The sequence below is a fragment of the Bidens hawaiensis genome, unplaced genomic scaffold, assembly GCF_021521415.1.
Source record: "Bidens hawaiensis isolate Kalapana, Puna unplaced genomic scaffold, B.hawaiensis_p1.1 tig00012940_1, whole genome shotgun sequence".
Lineage (NCBI taxonomy): Eukaryota > Viridiplantae > Streptophyta > Magnoliopsida > Asterales > Asteraceae > Bidens > Bidens hawaiensis.
The window spans coordinates 212,839-232,361 of record NW_027492078.1 but is presented as its reverse complement, the minus strand read 5'-3'; positions in this window follow the sequence as shown (position 1 = coordinate 232,361).

Below are 19,523 nucleotides of genomic sequence, written 5' to 3'. Positions count from 1 at the left end.
TTTGATTTATTAGATCGATTTTGGGGTTATGATTTTAAATGTAAATATTACTCATACTATACCACACCAATTTAACAACCTCGTTTCTCTTGCGGATTTCATCGTTTCACGGCCCCGGCCAAAATCAATCTTATAAATCAAATTATATGTTTTATATGTGGCGTCCTACAATAGAAGAAGAACTGGTAATGATCAGCGAGACATGAATAACAAGTCGTTCATAGTTCACGACAAGGATCCGAGGGTCGTCGCCATACAGGGTATCCCAACAGCATGTCCTCGCCATAGAATTGTTGTTGGTGATGAAAAAAGTCTTCACCCTAGGTCGAGCTATGGTGACAAGAAGTCGTCAGGAAATTTAATGCAATTTTTGTTTTCATTTTGTTGTCGATCGATTTAAATAACAAAACTATAATAATGAATACAAACACAGTTCGAATCTAATCCAAATTACCATAACATATTAAAATAATTAAAATGCTTGTCAAATTGTTGAAATACATTTCATAAATACAAGTTAAACCAGACTACCTAATCACTTTCATGTCTCGACCGTGCATATTTTTAATTATTCAACGATGCAAGTATAGTTCATTTAATTGTTGTTGCATATGTTGATTTTATTGTCGATTCTATTCTTTTATTGCTTGCTGTTGCTGCCACTTTTCATTCACTTGTTGCAATTGTTATTACATTAAATCATATTATGAGATGAAGACATATGTACAAGCAGTCATGTCGGCGGATAGATTTTAAAGTTTTCAACCAATACCCCTTGTATGACCACGCCATTCACCTAGGGCACATTTAAGACACACAATCTCATCAGCTGGCGAGACACAGGCTTCGCTTTGGATTTCGTCATACTCATGTTATCATGCATTAAACCATACAATAAGTGTACATTAAGTTTTTTTACTAAAATTCACCATCATAACTGTTGTAATGGATATGCAATTTGTTCAACTATAAATTCCCAAATTTCAATGAACCTACAATAATAGCAACAACGCTAACAATTTCTTGTAATGGTCGAAGAAAATCACACAAATAAATTTACCATTAAGCTTTTAGAAAAAGGACATCACCTTGCCATTCCACTATCTCGATATATGCTTTTACGAGAAGTTGTGTAATAAATAACATGTCATCGGGATCTTTGAAATAATATTTATTTATCTCATCTCATGTTCTTTTGTGTGATAATCTGACTGCCACATATTTATCAACTATTATAGTCTTTCATGCTCGAAGAAATCACATTAGGGTTGATTTTATTTTTAAGAAAACTAGGATAGAGCCCGTGTGATGGGTGGAAAAAACAACAAAAAAATTAAATTTAGTAATATACATGATAACATACGTTATAGATTCATATGATATTAGTAATGATAAACAAAATTTTATAATTCATAAATTTCTAAAGGGAAAAGTGAATACGGTGCTGTGAGACGTGTAACCTTACACGTAAAACCAATCAAAACTACTTAGTTTTGATTAAAAACCCTTATTTAATTAAAATCCTTTCCATATTTATAGAAATTCCATAGTTACAGCTCGTCCATTTTTATGCTTTAGGTGGTGAAAACATGTTAACTCTTTTTATTATAATGTTTGTTTGCTGATCATCCCAAAAATTCAATGTTGAGAAAAATAATTAATTTGGCTATTGTGTATTAGAAAAAAACAATGTTTTCGTAGGTTTTTAAAGATGAATTTTAATGTTTTTATTGATTAATTTTGATTTCCATTTATTTTTAATTGATGTATTATGTACGAAATCGTTGTGAATACAAGGTTTTTGTGTATTTATTATATAAATATGTTTTCACTTATTTATTATTAAACTATTATATATAACCTCATTGTGAATACATAAATTATATTCAACAGAAAAATAAAACAATCCAAGAACGTCAAGCCAATATGTACAAACTGATCCAAAATTTTGAAAACTAAGTTATATTTTGTGGTGGAATTTGGGAAAAACTTAAGAGAAAAACGTTTTGAACATTCAAGATTACTATATAAAGATGATCATAAATAGGGAAAGTATTTTAGTTAATTGAGGGGATTTTTAATCAAAACTACGTAGTTTTGATTGGTTTTACGTGTAAGGTTACACGTCTCACAGCACCGTATTCACTTTCCTCATTTCTAAAAGCCTCTTTAAATACAACATTGGACGTTAACTTAATTGTTTAATGATTTTCTGGTATTAATTATAAGTGAATTAACAATGTATTATTTATAAGTCAAGAAAATCAACACAATAACTACTTAAATGGAGTTGGTAACATCTTTAGTTTGAAACATGAGGGGTATGTTTGGCAATGAGCTTTTAGGGGCTTCAAGCTTTTAAGAAAAAGCTCCTACCCAACAAAAAGTCTTGTTTGATTCAATGAACTTGAAGCTTTTATATTAGGAGAAAAAACTCTTTTTCTAAACGCTACTACTACTTACTACGACGTTTGAGAAAAAACTACAAGCTTTTACAATTGAATTTATAATTTTGGTACTTGAACTTTCATCAACTTTTGTTAATTTATATAATAGTTACATATTTTACCCTTATTCAAAACTAACTACCTCCATGTCTCTTTAAAAATCCATAACTTTTTCACACGTTAATATTTTTTTAAACACATTACATCATAAAAAAGAGCATTTTATTCTCTTTAATTTGAGTATGATATTGATATACTTGTTTACCGGTTATGATTGGCAACAAGTCGAGTCAGACGAGCTCGGGTCATGTGTAAGACCAAATTAGGGTCGGAACGAGTCGATAAAAAAGGGTTAATTTAGTTCCATTCGTGTCGGTGCGGTTTTGGGTCTAAAGGGGCCAGGTCAGAATATGTTTCAGATTAAAACGGTGTCGGGTCGGAAAGGGTTTCAAATCAAAAGAGGTTGGTTTAAAATATTATCTATTTGAAATTCACAAGATTAAAATTACTGCATATTTTAGCTTTGTTTCTTGATTTTCGTCACGATTACACGCTTGCTGTCTTTGCACGAAGTGCACGTCTGCATTCAGGTTATTCGTGCACTAATATCAAGTGAATCACGTACCGACACTGATTATGCAGTTGATCTCAGGTTGCCCGCACCCTTCGCCGCACCGCACTGGCACCCAATTAGTTTTATTAAAAGTTCAAGTTACTCTGCCAAATACCTAAATATATATCTAAAAAGCTCCAGTTACTCTGCCAAACATCTAAATATATCTAAAAAGCTACTAGCTACAGTTACCAGCTTTCAGCTTCCATCTACCAGCTTCTAGCTAACAGCCACCAGCTAGTTATGCCAAACATACCCGAGGTCTTAGGTTCGAGACTTGTATTGCACAATAATTTATTTTTCAAAATTTCACAAAGTGTTATCTTCATATGAAGATGGTTGTACTTGAAGAGAAACGGGGTCATGGTTTTAACATAACTAAACGGGTTCATGCTTCATATTGTGTTTAGAAAAAGAGATGATAAAATAGGAAATTGCTCACATGACATCTATGTGGCATCCTATGTGAAAGCCCTAGAATGATACCATGTAAAAAAATCATGTTGTTTTAATATATAGTTAGATTAGATGTTTCTCAAGATGATCTATGTGTTTAGTTTGTATCTAAAAATGATGAGATTGAAGATTTATTCACAAATTCTTTAGCCACAAGTCGAGGTGAACCACATGTTTAGTTTAAATCTACACATTATGACATCTTCACGTCTTTAATGACAAGTTGCTTTATGTTTTAACATTTCAAGTTAACTTCAAGTCTTAGTTGCTTCCGCTAATTCAGATGCAATTAAATTAACAATTATTATTATTATTATTATTATTATTATTATTATTATTATTATTATTATTATTATTATCAATTGCCTAATTGTGTTAGGTATCTTGTTCACTAAGATTACTATATCTTAAGGCTCACTTTATTAATCCTCATTTTAATAAAACACAATGCTTTCAAAATCTATTGGGTTAATTAATTGTTGATTAAAACCCTAAAAAAGTTGGTTCTAATTTGGATTGGAAAAAGAGTGAATCCATACCCACAAAAAATTAATAAATTATAAGTCTTTTACAAGCTTAAGTAAGCCAGACCAACATGGCCTACATTAAAGCAAAAGATCACATAATGTCACCTCTAAGTAAGGCAATACATGTTTATTCAAAGATCTAATTGCTTGTAGCAAAACTCTTTGACCAACAATTATGCACGTAATTGAAACACACACACAAATATTGATCTCATATACAATTAACTCTCGCGGTCGAGAACAAGAAGCATATATATATATATAAGAGTTTGGAGTATTTGTTTTCGTTTCAAAATTCGTTAAAACAAGACTCAAAATCAAATTAATAAACCAAAACTAATCTTGTTTTAATTGGTAAAATTGTAGTTAAAATTTTATTAGATAGGCAAAATTGTAGTTATAATTTTTTTAGATAGGCAAAATGAATGTACTATGTATTTTGATATCTTGTTTGAATGACTTAGCCACAATATTTTGCCCCCATAACATTAAGGAGGGGTCACCTTGTCACTTTTGTAAATGAATTGCCTAAAACCCAAATTAGAAAATTGATGCTTCCTTTCACAATTTTTTGAATATTCATGTTTTGTACTTGTGGTATTTTCTTTTTAAGATTTGAGTCAAAAAGAGTGTATGGGATGACACCACATATAAAAAGTAATAGATAATATTTGATATTAACTTGCTTTCTTTACGGCATTTTCTTTTCAATATGTTTAGTTTTTAGAATAATTAATATTCAGAATTTGTTGTTTACATTACATTTAGATTATTATAGCTTTAAGTTTTTTTTAAATATTAAAAACAAAGTAAAAGTAGTCATATATGCGTGGTAGCAGTAAAGAGGGGGGTACCTTGAAGATTCGAAATATTTCACGTGTGAAATTCCTTCAAAAATTTTCCATTTGCCGACATGCTGTAATTGGTCTATGCATGCATTTGTAGACAATGATCATTAGCTAAATATATATTTAATTACGATGCATGGATGTCAATATCAAACTAACCTATAAGCATGTAAGCATGGCCGTTTTAAGAATCCTTAAATAATCGAGGACACAGGACTAGTTAAGAATGAGGCTCTATAATACAAACTCACTAACTCGTATATAAAAAGTAAATAATAATATGATAACTGTGATAACAATAAACAAAACAATAGTTGAGATACTTAAACGAATCCTGAAGTTATTCTACCTTTTTTGGTGTTAAATTAAAAGGTCTTTTTCTTTTTATTTATAAAGAAAAATAATATAACTATTGAGGTCTAACAAGAATTGAGCTCATGTCATGGTTTCTATTAATGAAAAAAAATATAACGGGCCTTCATCAATTTTACTTTAGATTTAATGTTAGACCTAAAATTAATGGGTCTAGACTTGTATTGAACAAATGGAAACCAAATAAATAAAAGAAAATAAATAGTAGATGCAGGATTTGAATATGTGCAAGTTATTTAGTGGAAAATAGTTTTACTAGTCAAATTAGATTAATTTTAGGGAAAATTCCCAAAATAGTCTTATTTTAAAAATAGATTTTAGTTTTGTCTCTTAAACTTAATAATTCCAAAAATGGTTCTCTCTAACTTATCTTTAACCATATGCTAGGAAATCTAACATGTCTTTGACGACATGTTAGCATAACACGTTGTCGAAGATGCGTTAGATTTCCTAACACATGGTTAAAGAGAAGTTGGGCCTTCAAACACATAGTCAAAGATATGTTAGCATCAAACGATAGTCAAAGATATGTTAGCTTTTTTGTTTGTTTTTTTTTTAATATTATATTTTTATAACTAGTTTTACTTATATTTGTTTTTCTTTTATAGCTTTTAATATATAAAATTTTATATTATTTCGAATATACCGACGAGAAATATTTACTTTTATCTACAGACCGACATAAATTTTATTTAAAACATAGCGGGGTCAAATTTTATTGAGCATTTCGATATTAATTTGGCATGGCTCGAGTTTGAGTAAGTTTATGTCGGTCAGTAGGTAAAAGTAAGCATTCTCGTCGGTATATTCGAAATAATATAAAACTTTTATATATTAAAAGTTATAAAAGAAAAACAAATATAAGTTAACCTGGTTATACAAATATAATATTAAAAAAAAACAAACAAAAAGCTAACATATCTTTGACTATGTGTTTGATGCTAGCATATCTTTGACTACGTGTTTGGAGGCCTGACTCATCTTTAACCATGTGTTAGGAAATTTAACGCGTCTTTGACGACATGATAGCGTCTTTAACCATGTGTTAGGAAATCTAACGCGTCTATGACGACGTGTTATGCTAACATGTCGTCAAAGACGTGTTAGATTTCCTAACACATGGTTAAAGACGCTATCATGTCGTCAAAGACGCTATCATGCTAGCTTATCTTTGTCAAAGATAAGTTAGAGGGGGCCATTTTTGGAATTATTAAGTTTGGGGGACAAAACTGGAATCTATTTCTAAAATAAGGCTATTTTGGGAATTTTCCCATAATTTTATTGAATTATAAGAATTTGCATTATATATATATATATATATATATATATATAGGAGAAGTATAGTTTGAAAACCCTCTTGAGTTGAGAAAAACCTGCGAAAACCCTATGTAACATCGTTTTTTTTTTACATGTAATATATGTTGTTACATTTAATACTAAACATCGAAAACATAAAAAAATGTTTTGCTATTTTTTTACATTTTTTTAGTAATTTTTATATATGTTTTCAGGAGAGAGAAAATGTAAATAAACTTTTACATTTTTTATTAACTATAATTGTGGAACACAAGATTTAATATTTAATTAAAAACATGTGGTTGAGAATGAGTTTCTAGAGTTTTCACAACTCAAGTGGGTTTTTATTCTAACCTAACTATATATATATATATATATATATATATATATATATATATATAGGATTTGGTTTATTTCAGAAGTTTTTTATTGTGAGAAGTGCGAGAAATGTAAAAAGAAATCTGAACCATTAAATTATTTGATCAATGGCTCAAAAGACTAATGGCATTTTAGTAATTAATTAGAATACCAAGGAGGTTAATAATATAGGATAAGGCTACTAATGTTAATCATCCTTTCCGTTCAAAAACTAATTCTTTATTTCTCTCCAAAATTTCATAAATCTTGTTCTATTTCTGATTTTCTATTCATTGCCATAAAAAAAACAATTGTGGCCCTAACACTATTTTCTAGGCGCCACTGACACGAGGTCAAAGCCTCGCTCAAAAATAAACCAAATACAATTAATTAGATAGTGATAAATGGGTGTCGAACACGAAGAGTTTGTGGAATATGCGTTACTGAGTAGCTTACAATTAAACTAATATAAATGTAAATGACAGAAAGTAATTTTCAAGTTGGTTTTTTTGATTAGATTTTAAGAACTAAATTAACTAACACGAAAGTTGTAAACAGTTGATCAAGCAAGTATTTCTCTTGGAATTCGGATTATCACGCAACACTCTTGTTAAAGTTCAATGGATAAATCATAATATCTTAATTTTGTGTAAATGTGATTATTTGTGATTAATCAAGAACTAAGTACTCGGATTACTAGAACGCGAGGTTGTTACTTGTTAATCAATCAATATGTTCTTAACCCTAATTCCTTCTACTAAATCTCAATTGTCAATGCACCAAGAACGTATAGAACGAAACTAGGTTTAACACGATATGGACAAATTACAAACAATCAAACAAACATCATAGTTATACTAACATCAATAATTAGATAACCAATCCAAATTCAAGAACAATAAACATAAGTGTATTGTGAATAACCTTACATCCAAGAGAAACACCAAAGGGTTTAGCCACACATGATTGGCATCATTGATTCAATCTTTAATCCAAACAATCCAAGATTATAATGTTAATCTCCAATGAAACACACCCAAAATATTGTTTCACAGCACCAAAATCACCCCACAACAATGTCTAGATCGGAATGATCAAGAATGGAGCTCAAAAGCCAATTATAACATAAAAAACGAGTTGTAACCGCCACAGTCGTGCAAGCCCCATGTAAGGCCCCGAAACCAGTAGCCCTACTTTAGCGTCGGATTTACTCATAAACACAGTTCTTGCAATCAGAGTTAATTAAAACTTTCGCGGAAACGTTTACTTGAAGCATTCGATACAAAACATTCAATCTCTTCTTTGATACTATAAAACAAATCATTATATTTAAAACATCTTTTCTTCCATCTTAAGATGCCAGCCGTTCAATCCATGCCATGTGCCATCCTCATGCTAGTTCTTTGGTCTGATCACCTGCGTGCATACTAAAAGTCAGCTACGCTGAGTGAGTTCTAGTTAATCAAGCAACTTATCATACAACCACTACATGCATCATATACGTATCCGCAGACACGTAGTCCACTATCTAACCTGCTTACATTACCACTTAGCCTCTTATTTACGCCTACCACTTTGCCACCTTGCCACTTTAATAACGTATAACGTTATGCCACTTTGCCACTTTAATAACGTATAACGTTATGCCACTTTGCCACTTTAATAACGTAAAACGTTATGCCACTTTGCCACTTTAATAACGTATAACGTTATGCCACTTTGCCACTTTAATAACGTATAACGTTATGCCACTTTGCCACTTTAATAACGAAGGCACGTATAGGCTTACCCTACCACGTACTATCGTTATGCCACTAACACTCTTACTAGACTCTTGCCACTTCTAACACGCTCTACCTCTACTTGTCTACAACACGCTTCATATCATTTACATAATAAGCAAGTCACATCAACAATCATACACACATAATAACGATGGCACGTACAGGCTTTCCCTATCACGCGCTCACGTTATGCCACTAACACCCTTACTAGACTCTTGCCACTTCTAACACACTCTACCTCTACCTGCCTATATCACACTTCATATCAGTTCAGTATTTACGTAATAAACAAGTCACATCATAACATTCATACACACTATCAACCACTTGGAATTTACTATCCTTGGCGATACGTGCAATATCCGAAGATCGTTCACGTACCGACAAGCATTATAAAATATATACCTCGTATAACATCTATAGCATACACTTACCACTTAAGGTAAGTGTATTCACACTTCACATCGAGTATGCACACAGCCCCGAAAACATAACAAGGAAATGGGGCTAGAAACTCACCTGAATCCTGTTACGCTCTCCGTTAATCGTTATTCCCTTCTTGAGCTGTGCACGGCTAACTGTATAATATTTACATATATCAATTAACTACTACTACTCATGTTGTATTTCTATCTTTATACAACCCACAACGAACGGGGGTCTGGGGGCAGCGCCCCTAGCAGCGGGGTCTAGGGGCGGCAGCCCCTAGCAGGGTCCAAGGGGCAGAGCCCCTGGCTGGGGTCGAGCTGCCAGGTCAGCTTGGAAAAATTTTATTTACATTAACTGTCTTAACACATTTTCCATTAGGTTTTTAATTTATTTTCTAATCGAACTTGACTTTTAGGCGAAGTTAAACCTTAGGCGAACTTAGCTTTAGGCGAAGTTAAACCTTAGGCGAACTTAGCTTTAGGCGAAGTTGTCATCAGGCGAACTTAGCTTTAGGCGAAGTTGTCATCAGGCGAACTTAGCTTTTAGGCGAAGTTGTCATCAGGCGAATTTAGCTTTTAGGCGAAGTTGTCATCAGGCGAACTTAGCTTTGCAGGCGAAGTTCATCAGGCGAACTTAGCTTGCAGGCGAAGTTGTCGGTTGCAGCTACTGTTCGTCCTTAATCATCTTCGTTTCTTAACCAAATAACTCGATTTAGGTATCCACGGAATCGTCTGACCAGCGCCTACAAACCCCAACCATCAAATCGGCTTAACATCGATGTTTAAGGGGTGCGATTTAGGCATATAGGTTACGGGTTCTTTTATCAATTGATTAACCCATCAAATCATATCCATTTTCAGTAAGTTTAGCTTTGTAGGATTCGTTTTTACCATACAAACACCGATCTATCATTTCTATACTAATCTAAACCTAAACGAACATGTTCTCGATATAAACGTACCGTAAATGAGTCGAACTACGAACACGAGCTGGTCTTGTTGCTTTGGTTCGTCACGACGATCTAGCACCAACGAGATCGGGTTCTCGCCTTTGGATCTTGGTTCGGGTTGTGTGTGTTTTGGAGTGTATAGAGATTAGGATGGATAAATGGATGGAATGGAAAGGATTGGGGTTTAAGGGGGTATTTATACTCCCTTAAGCCCATGGACCGAAGGCCCATATTTCCTTTTGGTCCATATCTAATCCCATCTAATTATCCTACTAAGTCTTCATATTTTGCTATTATTATTATCATTCCACTAACTCGTTTATTTCACCCGACAAAATAATATGTTAAATATTACTTTAGAAATTTCGGGATGTTACACCCCACCATAAGCTACGGTGGCCACCGTAGCTTACGGTGGCTTTAAAACCACTACGCCAGGTTCTATCTTTTTACGGTAGGTTGCTACGTTGGAACCCTAACGTAGCTTACGGTGGCTACCGTAAGCTACGGTAGCCTCAGCTCCAAAAAGACTTGTTCTTCTTTGACTTGTTGACTACTATCACCAAAGCTCAAGTCCTTTGCCCCTCTCCATCATAGTTCACTTGACTCACCATTTTTAGCACCTGTACCTGCAAACACGAACCATATACAGTAGTAACCTAAATCCTTGAAATAACACGTAAACACTCATGTTTTGCTTAGGATTACTACATTTAAGGGTGGCTCTACAATCCACCCGTCACATTCCCACACTTGCACGTTGCTTGCCCTCAAGCAACTCGTCAAACCAATTGTTTTTAGAACACCACCACCACACAAACCACAAGCCCGGCTCGGTCAAGGTCCCGAGTCATACCCTATTCCCACATAAGTAGAGGTTCGCACTAGCTTACTTGATATTTTCTTTTAAAACATAGAATTCTAATCAACCTTAACATGCTTTCGGTCTTTACTTGCACATAACACACCGTAACTCATTAACTCACTTATCAGTGACCGTTCCAAATATCACAATCATACTCAATTCTTCTCGCATACGCTTGTACCACCATCAAATCTCCACCTAATCGTGCTTTAACATAAATGCAAATCAAGATGTCTTAAACGGGTTGTAATGAGGCTAGGGGTAAAGGTATGGAATGGGGATATTGAAAGTGGCTCAAATGATCCGACCTGGCTTGTTACATCAAAACTAAATTAAACAATAAAACATACTACTATATACATAACAGCTTTCATCACGAACTCGAACCACAAGGCTTTGAACATTGCCTCGACTTTTCCTTGTCTTTTCTCTCTCTCTCTCTATCTCTCTCTTTGACATAATAACTTGCATAAACAATTAACTACTACTCTCTATTTATTACTAACAAAACAACTACAATTACAAAGAACAACCTACTAAGCCGGATCGTCTCATAATTACATCGGGGTTTGATCAAATAAAAAGAATAGGTCCAATAAAGTTTTCTAAAGGAACCAACCCCCCCCCCCCGCCCCTCTCATTATCCACGCTCATATATGTAATTTATGAGGCCCAACCCCCAAAACCCACACTCACACTCATCCGAGACGAGGCTTTAACCTAAGTGCCTTAATCACTTTTGCATTTATGCCAAGCTAAGGTCTTGAAGTGCATTGATGGCACAAGTTCTAACGGAGAATAACTATTCCGTCACTGCTCTTCGTTTTCCCAATACCCAAGTGACTGTGGCATGTTATGTGATTGGATAAACCAAAAGGATGCTAACCTTGCCTAGAATACTACTCGACCACACTTTAAACATAGCTAAGCAAACTTGATTTTTGGGGAATTATGACCATAAAAGGGGACCAAAACTTTGCCCCGACAATCTTACCACTTTTCCGGTGTTCTTTTTTTCAATTTTTTTTAATTAATTTTGTTATTATTATTATTATTAGTTTTATTTTCATCTCTCATCCCCACACTTGAGATACATTGTCCTCAATGTAGGGTATTTAAGATAACAAAAGCACCACCACGAGCACGACCCTTAATTTCCAACTTGTCATTACTCCACCCAACCTCCCAAAACCCAAACATAAACAAACAAAATAAAATACAAAAATGTACAAGGGGACACCTGATTTGTTGCCGACGCAGCTCAATAGTAACGTGGTTGCGGTGGTCCAAAAATGGACGTCATCACGTCCGTGAATTCGCCAAAACCAAACGCCCCCTGATCCTCTTCACCAGCTTAACCTTCTCCTTGAGCTTGTCCTGAACCTTGAGTTTGCCGCGGATCCAACCATTCGGAATGATGCAATGGTGGCATGGGATAATTCACAGTACCGTTGTATGGTGGAAATGTGGTGTAGTTAATGATCGGTGGGTCAGCCACCACAGGTTGCCCCGAATGCCATGCAGCGTGCATTTGTCTCTGACGGTCATCCTCATACCGATGGTTGATTTCTCTTTGTTCAGCATAAGAGTGGGTCCGGTTCCACACTTCTTGTCGATCATACATTTGCTTTTGAGCGCGCTCCATGCTTGCGCTTATGAATGTTTGGTGATCAAACAATGTCTGAGTTGTCTCAGCCCAATTATAGAAGTGTGCTGGCCTGTTGTTGATTATCACATCCTGCATGCTGCCTTGGTGCGCCCAATTTGAATCAAATGTTTGCCTCGAATAGTCAAATGGTAGGGCCCATCCCCATCCTCGTCCTTACGCACTTGAACTACCACCTAGTCCTTCACTTTCCATCGCAACCCGCTCACCCGGTTCATCATCATAATCATCCTCTCCACTCTCTCCCTCTTCATCATCACTCTCACTTTTATCTTCTTCCCCCCGGTTCCAAGGGTCGAGCATTCACCTTCAATGCCCTCCATCTCTGTCCCTCACTTTTCAACAAATGATACCTATCACTCGCTCGGTATTCCCAACCAACCCTTAGCTTCGTCACATCAAACGGCGTGTGTCTCTTCCCAACTCCAATATCATTATCTCCAATCACACCAAACCGCATCAACAGTGCGGTAATCAATACAATGTGGGATAATTTTTCTGCTCACATTATTCCGGCTTATCCAAATATTGTTAAGTACTAGATACCGGAACGAAACAAGTGGTCCTCCATGCATCAACGAGTATAGGATCAGAACATCGGTATATCTAACCTCTGTCATATCCCCTCTTCTTGGCATGACATTGTGTAAACAAATGATGAGCAACATTTTTGGCTCGATCTTCAAATTCTTTCTCAATAACTTCCCATCATAAGTGCCGGGTAAAAACAAAGCATCCAACATCATTCTCCAAGTTGGATGCCTATCTGGTTGGTAATACAAATCACTCAGATCTGGATATACATAACTATGTTGAGGCTTACTATCAAATCGTGCAATCTGCCTCAATGTTTCAAATGATATGGTTACTTCAACGTTGTTAACGGTTCCAATAAGCTTCATCCCCGAAGGTTTATTAAACGGAGGACATCTCAAATTTGCCACCCACTCTTCGATTTCATCGATGAAAACATAATTCTCGTTTCGATCATAACACTTGAGGGCTGCTTCCCAACCCAATGTCTTGAATCGATCAAAAACATCGAACGGACCAAACTCACGTTCCGAGACCACTTTCTCACAGAGAAATGCATAATACTTCTTTGTCAATTTATTCATTTTCTCGTGAAACAACTCTGGTTGCCATCTCAAATCATGATCTATTAGTGGCCCATGAGTCCAATCCGGTTTAACATACTGTATCTCTTCTTCCCGTTCTTGTTGTTGTTCTGGCCTCCGTTTTTTTGCTTGTTCGGCGGCAGAGCTGCTAGATGAACCCGCAATCCCTTCTCCTTTATCCTTAGCAGAACGTCCCATTTAAACAAGGACAAACATTAACCAAGTCAGTATTAATCTCTATATACATTCCCACACTTGCTTGTTTTTACGGTTGTGAATATATGAAAGTCATAAACCATTTTTCACAAAATTTTTACAGCATTTCGTTTAAGTATAGAACATATTCCATTTACAACTTCTGTTAAACTATAATTTTGCATACTATAATCACAACCATAACACAATTTCAAACTAACATCAAACTTTCTCATATTCAACAAACAAGTGTAAGCAATGTACAAACATGTAATTTTAACCAATGACTTTTGTAGCAAACGAGTGAAGAGAAACATACCTTAAAGCCGAATTAAACCCTCTAATCACACTAATCACTAGTCACTTGCAAAACCCACTTGTTGTTCAAAATTTTCGGACTAAAAATGTTCAAAATCGAACCCCAAAAAGTTAAGATTGATGAAAACCGAGCAGGATTGTGATTCCTTGTGAAAATCTAGTCAAGTTAGACCCAAAAATCGTTGATTTTGGTTAAGATTTTGAGAAGTTATGAATTTGGGGATTAGGGTTTGGTAGAGAGGGATGGATGGATGAAGATGATGAATGAATGAGGAAAAGAAGAAGATAGGTTTTATGTGGATGGAAATTTTTGGATTTTATTAAAGCTTTTTTGTTAAGGCGAGTTTCCTTCTAAGCCCACCGGATGGCTCCATTTCGTAAAGGAATGACTCAGGTATGTTGTATAGTGTAAATAGTTTTTGTTAAGTATTTATTTTTAAAAATTACCTTTCTCGTGCGAGTGTCCTCGAACCAAGTGTGGGGAAGTTCTTAGGAATCTCTTCACCGTTTTGAGGACAACTCGGGTTTTTCATGGGGGGTAGGGTAATTTTTAAAAATAAATACTTAACAAAAACTATTTACACTATACAACATACCTGAGCCATTCCTTTACAAAATGGAGCCATCCGGTGGGCTTAGAAGGAAACTCACCTTGTCTTTGTCAATTATGTTCAAATCCTTTCCTTCCAAATAAGGTTTGAGGCGATGTCCGTTCACAACTTGCTTAACTTGACTTTGCATGTCTTCAATCTCCACATCACCAAACCTCCCGACTCTTGTGATCACATACGGGCCCATCCATTTGCTTTTGAGCTTCCCGGGAAACAGTTTGAGTCTTGAATTATAAAGCCACACTTTTTGCCCAACCTCAAATGTCCGTTTCCTTATCTTGGCATCATGCACCGTCTTCAATTTCTCTTTGTAACTCGAGGCACATTCATATGCTTCATCCCGGATTTCCTCCAACTCGTTCAATTTCAACTTCCTTAACTCACCGGCTTCCTTGTAATCTAAATTGACATTTTTAATTGCCCATAATGCCCGGTGAGCCAACTCCATTGGCATATGACACCCCTTCCCATACACCAACTGATAAGGGGTGGTACCAATCGGTGTCTTGTAAGCCGTGCGGTAGGCCCACAATGCATCCTCCAACTTAATCGACCAATCTTTTCTATCAACCCGCAGCGTCTTCATTAAAATTTCTTTGATTTGTCGATTCGAAACTTCAACTTAGCCACTTGTTTGAGGGTGGTAAGGCGTTGCAATTCAGTGATTCACACCATAAAGTTTCAACAATTTGCCAAATGAAAAGTTCTTGAAATGCGATCCACCATCACTTATGATAACTCGGGGAATCCCGAACCTTGAGAAGATGTTGGATTGAACAAACTTGCACACCACGGAATGATCATTAGTTCTTGTTGCAACTGCTTCTACCCACTTTGACACATAGTCAACCGTAACAAGAATATAGAGATACCCACATGAGTTTGGAAACGGGCCCATGAAGTCTATGCCCCATACATCAAAAATGTCAACAACCAAAATAGGTTGTAGAGGCATTTCGTTTCTCTTCGATATACCCCCCATTATTTGACAATTTAAACAAGTATAGCTATAATAAAGTTTGTGCACTCTTGTAACTACAATAAGATGAATAAAAGATATGTTTTAAAATTCCCCGAATATTGAACTTGTCTTTAAAATTTTATTGTAGTATGTCAAGAATAGAAAGCATAATTCTCCAAGTAATTGGAAGTAAAAGAAAATCCATCAACGGGATTGAGGAAAGGTCCAGGTGGACAGATTTCAAAAGATAATTTGCTCCAAGACAATGACAGATAAAATATTAAGAGAAATTCTCAAAAGTCTGCTGTTTCAAGAACAAAGATATTCAGAAACTCACATTGTGGTGATGAGATGCATGAACGTATTATTCACACGATTATCCTAACATCATTCTTCAATCAAAGAGAAAGCATCGAGATTGTGCCTTATGCAAGAAAGATAATCTCAAAAGAACAAGATATTTGAGATAAGGAAAGGAAAAGTCAACAAGAGATCTTCTATAAATCCTCTCGAAATACGACAAAACGTTGCATAAATAGATGTTTCATACTTATATATCGTATCATGCAATTATTTGCGAACATTTAGTATCAATAATATATTTCTTTCATACTAAATAAATTATGTTTACAGAAATGTCAAATCCAATCAATCAAGAAAACAATGATGAAGCTTCAAATCAAAGAAGCAACAAAGTATCCGAGCATGCCCAAGAGATTCCTGAGCAATTTATGGTCAAAGTACAAGAAATGATTAATAATGCAATCACTCCTCTCTTCGATGCAATGAAAGGAGGATCACATAAAAGTAAATCTTTGCATTCAAACAAAACTGTTAGACCTCATCCATACCGAAATCCTGTTGATCAAGAAGAAAGCGTTCATAGTTCAAGTGCTAATAATAGTCTCAATCGTGATTTTAAAAAGAAGTTAGTAATTCAAGGTTGTAATTTCAAGAATTTTTAAGTTTATGGACCAAAAGAATTCTATGGCGATCAAGGTGCCATATCAGCATTACGATGGCTTGAGGAGCTCGAGTCCATCATCATCATAAGTCAATGTACCGAGGTTCAAAAGATTCAGTACGCGTCACAACTATTCAAGGGTGAAGCTCTAGAATGGTGGAACGACCTAATCATGACAAAGGGTAGAGAAATCTTGTACCAAATGAAATGGGAAACATTCAAAGAGCTTGTGATACAAAGGTTTTGTCCCATGCATGAAAGAGATCTTATTCAAACCAAGTTTTTAAATCACAAGGTGGAAGGCACAAATCTCAGGGAATACAATACTAAGTTCCATGAGTATTGTAGACTGGTACCACATATGGTAACACCCAAATACAACAAAGTGACCCGGTATATCTGGGATTACCTCGAGAAATCAGAGACATGGTGAAATCTAATCTTCCTCAAACAGTTGACTCAGCCATGGAATTGGCTGGATATCTTATGAATGGTCTTATCAGAAATAAAGAGGAAGATAAGACTGAGAAGCAAAAGGAAAGAGAAATGGAGATAAAGAAAATGAATAAAACTAAAGAGGAAGGGTCATTTAAATTTACTAGACCAATCTGCTCAAACTGTGGAAGGAGACACCATGGGAGATGTTTGAGATCAAATAACATTCCCAAAACCAATCCATTTGTCACATGTACCTTCTGCAAGAAAATTGGTCATTCAGAAGATGATTGTAGAAGAAAAACAGTTATGTGTTTTAATTGTGGATAGAATGGGCATTTCATCACAGAATGTCCGAAGAAGACAAACAATGTAAGTGGAAGCGGAGCCAAGAAAGGAAACGCCAGAATCAATATGTTAAACATGCAAGAAGCATCTGGTGATCAAGAGTAGAAGTAGATAAGAGTATGCTGAATGAATGTGCAAGATTCCAAGGCATTAGAAATAACTAATAGTTAAGTTAGCTCTTATAAACTGCTTGTAACTCGTTTTAAACGAGAAGTTTGTAACCATAATCGGGTCTTTAAATCCCTAAATGTAAATAAAGAAAGATATTAGCATATAGATCGTGTCTTTACACAATAATGCTTATATTCATTAAAGAGACGGTTTTATCCGAAATACAACAAGAATGTAAAGACTATATAATTAATATAGTCCATCATCCGGAAAGATTAAATAAAGGATGCAACAAATCGGATAAAAAAGGAGTATGTTTTTCGGTTACATGAACATGGGAAGTTCAAAGAAATAACCGATGGACATAGACTGAAGAAATCCGTCAAAGTTCATAAAGCAAAGGACAACGTGAGACCAGTAGAAGTATCTTGAAAGTTATCAGGATAAATAAGTTGAAAGGATTTGATAAGTCTGAATCCAAGAAGATATTTTATTTAACATCAGTAAATGATTAGAATACAAAAGGTAAGGTAAATAACTAAACACAACTGGCCATTGTGCTTAGCAATTTACAATTACTTATGATATTCTGAACCATTGACTGATAGTATTAATTAAGATGTCATTTCAAGATTAAACTCGACAATCAGACTAGAAAGAATCTAATCATACAAACCTAAGTCAGCGAATCTCGAGGACGAGATTCATTCCAAGGTGGGGAGGATGTAACATCCAAGAAAAATCCATATTTATTTTGGACTAAAAATGTCAACTTTGAAAGTTGGAGGATTAAAATAACCTCAAAATCAAGTAATGGGAAAAATGAGATAAAGAAAGTTTAAGCATCTTATGTTTAAGGAAGTAGGAAAATCCATCCCACATGGATAGATGGAAGAAAAAGGGAAGCATTCCATGGGTATAAATAAGGAATGGAATTTTCATCCCACATGGAAACAAACAAAGAAATGGGAGCTCTTTATAAGGAAGCAAGTTTCCATAAAAATGTTTTAATGTGGCTAACCACCCTCCATAGTCCTAGCGGAGGGTGCGAAGCAACCAACGCGCACGCGCACGGACTCAGACGATGGGCGTAATGTGGCGTTTTGATGGCGCACTTTGCACTTCACACGTTCGCATCGCCGCATAAGGGCCGTTTTAGTATTTTTGGAAAATGGAAGTATGATCAGGAAGTGGCAGGTTATCAAAGACGAAGGACTATGTAACATCCCAAAATTTCTAAAGTAATATTTATTATATTATTTTGTCGGGTGAAATAAACAAGTTAGTGGAACGATAATAATAATAGCAAAATATGAAGACTTAGTAGGATAATTAGATGGGATTAGATATGGACCAAAAGGAAATATGGGCCTTCGGTCCATGGGCTTAAGGGAGTATAAATACCCCCTTAAACCCCAATCCTTTCCATTCCATCCATTTATCCATCCTAATCTCTACACACTCCAAAACACACACAACCCGAACCAAGATCCAAAGGCGAGGACCCGAGCTCGTTGGTGCTAGATCGTCGTGACGAACCAAAGCAACAAGACCAGCTCGTGTTCGTAGTTTGACTCATTTACGGTACGTTTATATCGAGAACATGTTCGTTTAGGTTTGGATTAGTATAGAAATGATAGATCGGTGTTTGTATGGTAAAAACGAATCCTACAAAGCTAAACTTACTGAAAATGGATATGATTTTATGGGTTAATCGATTGAAAAAAGAACCCGTAACCTATATGCCTAAATCGCACCCCTTAAACATCGATGTTAGGTCGATTTGATGGTTGGGGTTTGTAGGCGCTTGTCAGACGATTCCGTGGATACCTAAATCGAGTTATTTGGTTAAG